The following is a 13,448-nucleotide window of genomic DNA, read 5'->3' on the forward strand; positions in this document are numbered from 1 at the left end:
AATATGATGGTCAATCAAACATGAAGGATAATCAGTTGAATCTAATTGTGTTTCCATAGAGTTTTTCAATTGTTCATCATTGAATATAAATGAATATTAACCAATTGAAACTAAATCAGTTTGATTCGTAACCGTACAAAGTACTTATATAAGAATCAAATCATGAAAATTTTAGCCATGGTTTGCAAAGATTTCATTCCTTAATTTATAAATGTATTTGTTCATGAGTATTATAATCATACTTAACCGATTTTAGAACTTTACCAACAAAGTTTGCAAACGGGTACGCAAAATATAACATCTGGACTTTGGTCTTGTCCAGCTGTTTGCAAACGGGTACGTAAACAGCCGTCTCAGACCTAACTCAGGTACAACCGTTCGCATACTGGTATGCAAACAAGGTTCCCGGACTTCTCAGTTAAAAATCATTCGCATACAGGTATGCAAACAAGGTTTCCGGACGTGAATCATACCAAAACAATTTGCATACTGGTATCCATACTGTGATGTATCCAGACAATGGTATTTGTTCTTAAACTCCCATTTCAATCATTGAAACATCCTTAGAAGACGAAAATAGTTGTCTCATACAAACTATTAGCTTATAAGTAATTTTCAAATGATTGAATGATCAATACAAAACTTTCCAAGTTGACATCAAATGATTGTTTCACACAAATCATGCAAGATGTTTCAAGGCATTTTCCACATGATCATCTTTTGACTTATCGTCATGAATAATGATGAACATAGCTAAAGCAAAAAGCTTCTAACATATATTTCGAGAAATATATAAGCGAGTTATACTCAGCTCGAAATATCAAATGTGCATAATATAAAAGTCTATATAGCTACACGACTTAGTCTCAATAGGAGATAAAATATAATATACTTCTGAGTGATAGATAAGTTTTAGTATCCACATACCTTTTGTTGATGAAGTTCCTCCAATATCTCCTCCGTAGATCTTCGTCTTCAGTCGATGAACGTCGTGAAGTCTAAAGCTCAACTACACATTTTATCCTAATACGAGACATAGCTATAAGTAGACTAGAAATCAAGACTTATAGTTTTGATCAACTAAACTTGACAAACAATCTTGAGATAGAAACGCTTGCGAGTTCGACCGAGCAGTGCTCTAATAATCTCCCCCTTTGTCAATTTTTAGTGACAAAACTATCAATACATATAGATTACAAAATAAATAAACTTTGTAGATTCTCATTTATCATGCTTGATTTCCTTGGTTATTCAACATTCCTTGAATTCTTCGTCACTTCCAAGTATTTCCAGCGATTCTGAACGTTTTCAACTCAGCATCATTGTTGTTGAAGATCCGTATCCATAACAATAATAAGAAAGATGTTTTCTTATTGTTATACAGTGTCATAGTATTATTACACATTATCAAATTCCAATTGCATCACAACTTTGACAATAATACTATGGTGATAGGTATCACCCCCCGTAGTCAATACTTCATCAATGAAAACAACTCCCCCTTGCATAATGATCCGTAAACCATATGTATGTAGTGTGAACTACCAAATAATTCTCCCCCTTTTTGTCAATATAAATTGGCAAAGGTACGAAAACTACGGGATCATGATGAAATTCTCAAAGAGATACCTCATGACTAAAAGAGAACATATATATCAACTTTGTTTCGATGATTTCACATAGTCAAAACTTAGTGTAGTCATCAAGGAGTTTATAAAGATACAATATAACTCCTACAATATTCCACAGCCGCACTCCCCACCATGATTTGTCAATTAAACACAAGTTCAATTAAGAACTCTCCCCTATAAAATGTCATTCCCGAAAGAACAACAAGAGCAACCTTACTTTTACAAGAAAAGAAGGATTTCTTTGGACATTAACAGATTACATGAAACATGAATTTTTATCCTGAAAACTCAAATAAATTAACCACAAGAGAATCTTTAGATCAACTTATTCGGAAATTCTCAACACAAGAAAACTTATGGAGCCGTACAATACTTTCAAATAGAAGTGGATCAGGCAAAGATCAATACTGCGGAATATTCAAAAGTTCATTATATCTTTTATCAATAAATGCATAAAGAAATAATAGACTTAACTTTTGAGCATATATGAAATAATCATAGTTCACGGTCGTAAACACACGTCTCATACCATATATTTGCAATATATAAAACCAATAAAGACTAAATACTGCAAAACCGTCTTCCAGGTAACTTAGAATTTAAATAAGTAAATCTATGAGACATTGCAAGATGAAAATCGTTGGCACTAGATATGTGTAATCACAATAATTTCTATTCCAAACCCTAGCTATCCTTCACAAATAATACAAAAATTTCATAAGAAGTTCCCTAGACAACAATATGAAGAGACAAACTTGTAAAGAATACAAGATGATTTTCCCTTAGAAGGTAGAATCAATATTTTTCGCATGGTTTTACACTAAGAGTGGCTACCAAAGGCGTATAAAAATATTTTTTTAACAAAAAAGAAACTACAAAGACATTAACGACCATGCACCGTAGTCCATATAAGAGGATTGTGAACATTCAAGAATCCCAGAATAACGCGTACTACTGCCCATTCTTGAACTTTTTTCTTTGTGATTCACCAACAACATTCAAAAAAACTAAAAATGATCTTAGAAGAAAAGTACTCCAAGAATCCAAGTGCCCAAGTCCAAGAGAAGTAAAACAAGTGCGACGAAACCGAACAAAACACTCAAAAAAACAATAAACGGGACAAAGACCAATCTTAAATCATCCAAATCTAGGATTTCTCATCATCATTTTGAAGAGAACTCAACTAAAAAGAGAATTCAAAAAGAATAAGGTTATTCCGAGTTCGGATGAGAAAGTTACGGCCAAAACAAGCTGTCACATATTGACGTGTACACGCCAGTTCGCAAACGAAATTTCGTGAACTGGAGCTGTTTGCAAACTGGTATGCTAACTGAAATCCCTGGATTTTAATTTTAAATGATCGTCTGTATACCTGGATTTTTATAGTCTTTAATAAATATTCTTTTGAGCTTAATTGTTTAATAATTTCTCTTCAAATTTAGCTTTGCTCTTTAAACCATACTGGATAGTCTTCGGCTATTGATCTTTAATAAGCGAAGGAGATTATATCATTTTGGTACAACAAAAGTTGCTATTTGTTTTACTAGCAATATTTTCTGAGACATGAGATTGGATTAAAAATTGCCTTGAGTTATAAAACGAATAATTAGAGATTGGTTGAGTAGTCTCCATAATTCAATTAGTGGAATCCAACTGGTTCTCTTTGGTTTGATTGTTTATTTATTTTATTAATTTGATATTTTCTAAATCCAATTCTTTTGTAATTTAATTGGAATTGAGGATAACAACACTTTAGTCTTTGTGGAACAATCTCGTATTTTGCATACTATCTCATCGATATCCGTGTACTTGCGGTACATAATTTAATATCACATCAAGTTTTTGGCGTCGCTTCGGGGACTAAAAATGGTTAATTTTGATTTTTGTTAAATTTTTAAATATATTAGGATAGATTAGATTTGTTTTCTTTATTTTATTTTATATTATTTTCTAGATTTTTTTGCGGGTATCTCTTTATTTTTTGTGTGCAGGTTTAGTGCATAAAGTGGAAATAAAATTTGACTGTCAAAAGGTAAGTAAGATAATTCAAGATAATCCAATATTTTATTTTATTTTTAGATTTCCATTTATTTTTGTAAATATCTATATTAGGGTTCTCTAGATTTTATTTTACTGTACATAATTAGATTAGAATTTTATTTATTTTATTTTCCTTATTTAAAAATAAATAATAAAAAACTTGTGCACATCATATTGCATCGTCTGGCACCGATTATTAGGATATCACGTGGTTTAGTAAGGTGAACCCTCTGGAATTTATCACCCGAAACACCACAAACCTCATCCTTGTAATTGTGACCAATCTTCTTTGACTGTAGGTATATTTTGTTGTAGGTAATACAAGCCTATCTTGAATAGTGAACCCAGCATTTGCATTTACACGTGCACCGAAAATGTAGAACTGGTATTATAAGGACCGATATAATGATTATCCAACCGAGTTTCAAAATGCACATTACCATATTGTGGATAATACTTGGGACCACTACCGACCTTCTGAAAGTTATGGTTCATACCATGGTGATCTCAGTTATTATTCTCACGTGCGTCAATCATATAAACGAGAAACTAAGCAATATTATAATGGTCATAATGAATGTTCTTTGCAACCTAATTCTTCTTATGAAAAAAATTTTCTCTAGAAGATGTGCTTCGGCGTTTCGTTAAAACTGCATAAATTAACGAAATTGTCATCAATTCTTCGATTAATTTTTGAATGATAGACTCGACATTTAATTCAATGACTCGATCAATCAATTGAAACTGAACAAAAATATGCCTTAGAAAAGAAAGGAACAATTGCATCTTTAAGTGTTGCAGTCAATGAACTTACTATACGTTTAGGCGAGGATGAAAATAATGTTGATGAGGAATTTGAAATTTGTAGTCATAATGACGAGGAAATAATTACCCCAATTGAGCTACATGATAATAATGTTATTTCCAGTTCAAATCCTAATTATATTGATGATTATCCACATACTCAAAAGGAATATAATTTGACTAGAGATACCATAATTTAGACGATGTAGTATATCATTGTGATTATGAAGATGATGATGGTTTAGAGTAAAGGGTTTATCCTGAGACTAGTCTTTTAGAGTCCAGCGATTCAGAAACAATAGTCTCAGTCGAGGATTATAGAACTATAGAACCACCTGATTACAACCTAGAAGAAATAAAAGACCATTTTCCTAAACCTGATAATTTGGATTTTAAGGAAATTGTGACTAATTTATCTGAGGATATTGAAAACTCTAGGTTTGGGGGTGAATATCATTATCCCCATAGTTTTCCTTTGACTCTTACGAAGGTCCCTAATTTGGGACTTGACGTATGTGCATATACCATCTTAAGTAACCTATCATCTGGTTGATGTGGTTAAACCAGACTATGATACCGAGATAAACTTTTTTTTTCCACCAAAATGTTTTCTTCCAATTGTGGGAACTTATAAATGTCAAATGTGTTACATATTAAGTTTTGAGATTAAAACTAATTATTTTAGGAGATTAGAACCGACACATTTACTTAAGAATGACCACCATTATGGTCAACTATGTAAGTCAAATCTAATTGAATTTGAGGATCCGCAATTATTCAGGTTATTATTATGTGTTTCTAAGTTTTCATTTAAGTTTTTCCAGACTCTACCACCTGATTCCCTGGATCCTGTCTATGAGGAAATGCACCCAATGAAAATATTTTATCTAGACCCTTTCATGGAGCCTTAACCTGAATCTCAGCTAGATGTAGTTGTCTTAAACATGAAACTAGATAAGTTTATTTGTTCATTTTCTTGGCATTAATTCCTTTTATTTGTGGTAGCTTTGTTCGGTTTTGATGACCCACATAAATTCCGACTATTGCTATATGATTTTATGTGGTGACTAATTCTACCGACATTTAGCTGAAGACACTAAACTTAGCGCTCTGTGGGAGGCGACCCATACATTTGGTACATGGTGATCCCTCTGGAGGACCCCGATATTGTTGTACATTAGTAAGTTTTTGTTTTAATTTTCTTTCTTATTCTCCGGCAAAGGATTGTTACACTTCATCCAGGTACTATCTTTCTGACTTACCTCTTTATTCCTCTTGTTATCCATATTTTTGGTATTGTACATTAATTTGAAACATTTAGGAAAATGTTAGCTTTAAGTTTGGGGATAATGGAGAAAATTTTAGAGTCACGCAGTACCCGTTTAACTAAGTTTACATATTTTATTCTCACCGAAAAGATGGGAATTAGAATTGCTATGGAAACTGATTTTCTAGAGAGACAATAGAGAATTTGACATTCTTGAGGTACTTTAGATAAATTAGCATTTTGTGGAGAGGCAAATAAACTTTGAGAGGGCCGTGATGGACCTAACCATCCATGCTGGAGAAACAACTAATCCAGAAGGAAAGGCCAGAAAGACAGATCAATCTCATATTGTGGTCTTATTATCATCAACAAGCGGAGCATCATCCAAGTATATGAAGAAAGTTGAAGACGTCCAAGGTTTATAAGCAACAATACAAGGAAGAGAAAAATTCATTATCAAAGTTGAATACTTGGTTACAAGAACGAAGAAAATCAAAACGATGAAAGTTTCATGACCATGTTATTATTATTTTCAATTTTTGTAATTTTCAAACCAATTCAAAAAATAATAAAAAACAAAAATGAAAGAAAAAATGCATTTAAATTTTGTAGTTAATTTATTTGTTCAAATAAAGCCATGGGGGAGTGAAATCTATAAAGAAGTTGAGGAGAAAAGTTAATGCAATATTAAAGTTCTATGAAGTTCAAGAGTTTGTCATCAACAGTTGAAGTCGAAGAAAACGACTGAGCACTATGGGAAAGTCGAAGAGAAATGCATAGTGGTTACTCTGTTAGTCCGCTTTCCATCTGGCCTAAAACCTATCCAGCATGGGTTCAACTTGTCACAAGTACTCTCTCTTTATCCAGTTGTTTCACGGAGAAGACCAGCTCTTGAGCGGGTCTCTCTCCTGATGTTAATGCCACTGTATAGTGGACATCTCTCCACTGTTGAGAGGTAAAATCTCTCTTGGTGTTTTTCCAGTTATTAGCGGACCTCTCTTTTCCATTTGTTTAACGAATCTCTCCCGCTGTTTAGCGGATACACTAATAGATGTCTTTATCTTGCACTCTAATTACTTGGCGATAGGTTGAGAAAATTTATGTCATTTGGATAACTGTGACTAAAAAGATTTTGCGGGTACACCTCTTGTAAACCCTCCCGAGACTATAACTCGGCCATTAGGGCTTCCTAAGGGTTTAAAGGCTTGTTGCACACGCTAAGTGCAATCGTGATGCCTGCGACAGTGAGTTAGGATTCTTATTTTCTTTAGTTTTGCTCGAGGACTAGCAAAATGTAGGTTTGGGGGTGTGATAAGTGTTTAATTTACTACTCAAATTTACATTTATTTAATTCTTTATTTTGTACATATTTGATTATTTTATTTATTTTCGCAGTTTTTAGAAAATAAGGCTCTATGGACTAAAATGCGGAACTCTGCTGGAGAAATGAAGTGATTTGATGAGTTAATCCCAAAAGGAAACATGAAGAATTATTGGACCAATTATTTGGATACGAGAGTGTAGAAATATGTCACGGCGTGTGTAGAAGTGTGCCGCGGCGTGTGGATACCATGTACAAGATATTAATTATGATAAAGGATATTTGAAGATATTTTGTTTAATGAAGAAAGTACTTCTTTATGATGTGGAGTAATGAAATATATGAAGATTTTGTAAAGAATATTATTCTTTATGGTTGAAAATAACAATTAAGATATTGATTGCAGTATTCGACACATGGCGCATTTTGATTGGAGGATTGTTATATTATTTGACACGTGGCATACTTTCATTTGATGATGATGTGGTACTGGAAATGATAAAGGAAAGTGGTTTCCTTTGAAAACTATATATATATAGTGGTGGAAGCAGATGGCAAGGAGGAGACGGCCAAGAGCCGAGAGCCAGCAACAATTTTTAGGATTTATTTTCTTCCTCTTATTAATTCTTTTGTAACGGAGAGCTAGCTCTCTCTACCGAGGATAAGGAGGAAGCCAATAAATTGTGTAAGAAATTTTATAGTCTTTAATAAATATTCTTTTGAGCTTAGTTGTTTAATAATTTCTATTCATATTTAGCTTTGCTCTTTAAACCATACTGGATAGTCTTCGTCTATTGATCTTTAATAAGCGAAGGAGATTATATCATTTTGGTACAACAAAAGTTGTTATTAATTTTACTAGCAAAATTTTCCAGTACAAACTAAGTTAGATCTACCTTAGATCTTCTTCTGATAGGATTTATCTTCTTCTAGTACAAGGGAATGAGATTATATCATTTCGGCTATTGATCTTCTTCTCCTTCTGATATGATCTAATATCCATTGTTTAACTAAAAACCAAGTTAGATCTATCTTAAGTCTATATATACATATTGTACTACCTTAAGTCAGATCTACAACATCACGGCTCTAAAAAGTAATAAGTGTAGCAGAATAGCAAAAAGAGAAGGGAAATATGGAAAAAGAATTAGTAATACTAAAAAATAAATTGAACAAAGATTTCAAGTTTTGAAAACCGAAGAACATGTGTTACTTACTGAGACCTGAGACATATGTTGGCTCAACTGAAGAGGTTAAAAAAACTCTATCGGTACTTGATGGATCTAAACTTGTCCACAAATCAGTTTCATTTATACAAGCTCTCTATAAGATTTTTGATGAATTATTAGTCAACGCATATGATAATAAGCAAATAGATCCAACGATATCCTCTCTCAAAGTAGACATTAACGTGAAAGAGAATAAAACTAGTATCCATAATGATGGTTAGAGTATTCTTGTAAAAATCCATAAAGGTTCAGGTGTATATTTACCTCAAATGGCATTTGGTTTAATGAGGTCCAGGAGTAGTTATGATGATCATGAGTTTAGACTCACCGGTGGTAGAAATGGATATGGAGCTAAGTTAGCGAACATTTTTTCTACCGAGTTCGTGATTGAAATATGCGACGGATCTAATAGAAAAGTAAAAGGTGTGCCTTTGGTGTGGACATGCGTGTTACATCGGCTTCTTTCATCAGCTCATTTATTTCCTTCTTGATGTTTTCAAACTTCCTTTCAAAATCTTTCACTGTTAGCAACATTTCATTGTTTTTTTCCCAAGTCATACTTGTGCTTATTAGCTTTCAACTTTCTATGCATATTTTTTGACATATCTTTCTTGGCTTGTTTTGTAGCTTTTTCTATTGCAGTGGTTATTTTTCATGAGTCACTCGATTAACCAAATCCACATATATTAATGTGTCGATCTCGGATGTCAGTTCCATAACGGTAGAATGATATTTTCCCAAATCAGTAGCTAAATCATACACTTTTTGTTCTTCGTTTGCCAACTTGTCTTCAAGATTTTTAATTATTTGCAGTTGTTCAGACAACATAGTTGGTTCAAATTTGATAAAATAAGGGATTCTTTTGTCTAAATCAGTTTCATATCCTTGATAGATGTTTCATAAAACTGTCCAACTACTCATCTTTATCAATTGATGTTGAAGTTTCATAATCTGGGATTGTTTCAAATCTTTTCATATTATTATTATCATCGTGGTGATGAATTTCGTCTTTATTCGAGAAATTGACTTATAACACTTCAATATTCATTTGCTAAAGTAAAATGTTCAATTTTTTCATTTTTTTAACAATATTTGCTCATTTACTTTTCATATGTGTTTTTTGATCCAAATAACTTTCTTATTTTACCATTAAACAAACTCTAGCTATAGATAACATTTTCTAATAACATCATGTTGTGGCAATCAAGTGGCACAGTTATTAATCTTTTTTATTATCCGGATGAAAATGAAAAAACAAGAGTCAAAACTACAATATTATTTACTATTTTAATGTGTAATGTAAAGGTTGAATATAACTTTTTTTTTATAATTCTATTTTATCTTGCTTTCTTTAACCTTAATTATGTCATTAAAAATCTATAACTTATTTTTCACTTCATGGGATTTATTTATGCTTGTTAACTTTAACAAACCCATGTGATTTTGTGATAAAAAGATAATACAGACATTAGTAGTAGGACCTCCAGAAGAATTTTTTTTACAGAATTGACATAAGTATTTCTTTTTCTTGGAACAAAAAACTTCATGTTCATTTTACATCAAAAGATTTTTTATTTTACCATTTCAATCAAGTTGAGATCCCAATTCATATTTAAAAATAATAATTTAGGCTATCATTTTATTCATTTGGTGAACATAAGGCAGGTGATGAATGCAGAGATCAAACTAGTGTCATATCTGATGATTTCAGCAAGGTAAACGACGAAGGATCAGCTCTGGTTATTCAATCTATTAGTTCATATGAAGTTGGTGTTACATCTAGTGAGTGAATGACAAACAAGAAACGTAAAGACGAATCCTGAAATTAGGTCAAGAAGATTAGGGGGAGCTAATACTAGAGAAATCAAATTAAGATAATAATCGCATGTGATTTTTCTTCTTATGGAGAGACATTAGATATCTATGCAAACAATCAAGAGAAAAAACTCAATTAGAGAGGTAATGAAAAACGTGTAAGGAGGCAACAAAGGAGTGTCTAGGGTTTGCTCCTTTATATGGTAGTCACGTAAACACAAGTGTACAAATGCGAATATGAATTCGGGTATTTTGAGGAATTAAAGAGGCAAAATATGGTAACGTGGCTTATGATAAAATCATTTTGTCACATAGTATTAGAAAAGCTTTCCATTTATAAGATTATTGATGGTAGAAGAGCAAAAATTGATACTTTCCTTTAATATATATTAAAGAAAAATGGGATCAGAAACTGTCCCGATCCCGTTGAATGAAAGTTTCAATCCAACCAGGACATTCATCTAACCATAAAGCCATTCACTTTTTTTTGGTTAAAATATGAAAGACAAATATATTGATGCTTGAAAGTTACATAGAGTTTCTGTCCTGCTGAATTAGGACTTGAGTCCAGTTTGGACTATTATTTAACCAGTTAAAACAAAGAGATTGATCTCTTGCAAATTTTGCTAGAGAATCATCCAAGTCATTTGCATATCTGAGCACATAATTACAACTCCAAGAATCTAAAGAGTTTAAAATAACTTGAGCATCATAAACTAAATTGAGTGTTGTCCATTTTACTGAATCATACTTCCCATTCAGAGCTGCTACGACATTTATGCGATCTCCAAATCCATTCACTGGAACTCCTGTAAATTTAGCTAGAGAATCCACTAAATGATTAGTACCTCTGTGGACATAAAAAAGAATCCATCTCTCAAATGTATTTAAAATACTAATTGCATCATTTATTAAATATTTGTAGTCCTTTTAGCTGTTGTAGACTTCGCACTGATTGCATGATCACGTTGCCAAAATACCCTTGTAAATGAACCTTGCTGAATCTTTAATTACTCCGCAGCCTACAATGTTGTTGCTAATAAAGCTTTAACATCGGCCTGTTGGTAGAGTTCAGTTTCAATGATAGGCACAGTGACAGTCAATGTATCTATTCTTCACCCCCAAACCTAAACTAAACATTGTCCTGGATGTTTCAAAAGATGAACAAAATTATACTACAACATACCAAGAGAACCATGCTGAGTAGAGGAAAAGGAAAGAGATTACCCGATGTCGGCGAAAGCAAGTTTTGAACTTCATTATTTATGGATAGAATCCAACAAGAACTCAACTGATGTCACATTGGATTAGCACGTATATACAGGAAAATCTAGAAAACATAATTACCTACTGAAATATACAATGATGATTTTCCATATATATACAACCTAAAGATTTGAGGATCAACCCCAAAAATGAGATGCAAAAATATCAACAGTCTTACACATGTATAACATGAGAGTGAAAGTAAGACTGCTGATTTAAATGAGCTACCCCCAAACCCGAAGTTGTCAACAGATGTGTTTTTGAACACATAATCTTGCAATTTTAGGGGTGCATCATCCACAAGGTCTAACTTGAAATGGACTTTGCTAGGGACGGGAAAATATGCACATTCCAACTGTGGCTCATCAAACGTATCATATTTAGCTGCAAAATGGTCCAAGAGTACTTGAGAGGCACACAGTTCCAATCCTAGATTAATTTCTCTTGGAAAAGTTGGTTTCACAATTTTGTTACAAACCAAATCTATACTGGGTGGAAAGACATCAGACTGTGACTTATGAAGGATGGCAGGCACATCTAAGTTGTTTTCGTGTGTAACATCATTAGTACCATCACACACTCTCCGTAAGTTATTTACAAGTGTTGCAGCATGCTCACATTCATAGAACAAATCAGCAAACCCCAATTCAGAAATAGAAGAAGCAACACATTGTGACCTAGGCAAAGAATCAGACACATTAAAGTTGTTTTCATGCAAAAGATCGTTAGTGTCAACAGAAAATTCATCCTTCCTTAAGTCACAAACAAGTTGTGTAGCATGCTCACCTTCACAGAACAATTGTACAAGACCCAAACCAGTACCAAAATCATCAGTATATCGATTGCGGTGAATATCAATATTAGAAGAGACATTATCAATACAGGTCTCTATATTATGGTCTAGCATTTCAGAATTACAAGAATTTGAAATTTCATTTTTATAATTAACGACCTCCTCTAGCATTGCATCATCATCATCATCATCATCATCATCATCATCATCATCATCATAAATACATGAAAATCCTACTCCATCAAAGCTATTAGTGTTTTCCGCCCATACACCTGCTTCTAAAATAGGTGAATGCGGATTGACATTTTCAGCAATAGGGTATGAAACACTATATTCAGAATTAAGCTCATTGGGAAAAACAAAATTTTCACATTTATTGCCCACATGCTTATCAGATGTTTCACTCTCATTTGGTACAGTGACAACTTGGCTCATTGCAGGTTGTAAAACTTGCGTAGGGCTAGCAGTACATGAAAGATTCAGATTGTTTATCCTTCATAGTTCACAAGTTGGTGAGTATAGGTTATTCTCATGCATTTGACGGAAAGTATTGGCACGACCCATTTTAGATTGCTTTATGGCATGCAATTCAGGGCAGCTCTCAGTCGAATGGCCTAAGCAATCACACAAGATACAAAAAGAGAATTCAATCCGGTTACATAACTTGGGTGCATTATAATTTTCAGTTGTGCACCTCTCTAGAGCTTCAACCCTCCTAATTAATAATTATATGTTTGTATCAGAGTCAAAATCAACATTTGACTCATGGAGATCACCCATATCATGTGACACTGTCCTAGTTTCCCTATAGAATTCCCATTGATGGTATTTCTCTGCAAGTTCAGCTAAAAATGACCACGCATCATCCACAGTTTTTTCAATGAACTCACCATTACACATAGACTCAACCAAGGCTCGAGAATTAAAGTCTAGTCCTTCGTAAAGAATGGTGACCAGTCTCCACTTCTCAAAGCCATGGTACGGACACTCCAACAACAAATCATTAAACCTTTCAAAATAATGAAAAAGTGTCTCTCCATCTAACTGGACAAAAAAGTTAATACTTTGACGAATGCTCATAATTCTATGATATGGAAAGAACTTTTTGAAAAATTCTGTTGTGAGTTGGTCCCAAGTGGTGATTGACCGCGGTGTCAGACTGTAAAACTATGATTTAGCCCTTTTTTTTAAAGAAAATGTAACAAACGAAACTTTAGAGAGTCCTCGGACATATTTTCAAATTGCATTATCTGACAAATTTGTTCAAACTCCCTTACGTGAT

The sequence above is a fragment of the Papaver somniferum genome, chromosome 6, assembly GCF_003573695.1.
Source record: "Papaver somniferum cultivar HN1 chromosome 6, ASM357369v1, whole genome shotgun sequence".
NCBI lineage: Eukaryota > Viridiplantae > Streptophyta > Magnoliopsida > Ranunculales > Papaveraceae > Papaver > Papaver somniferum.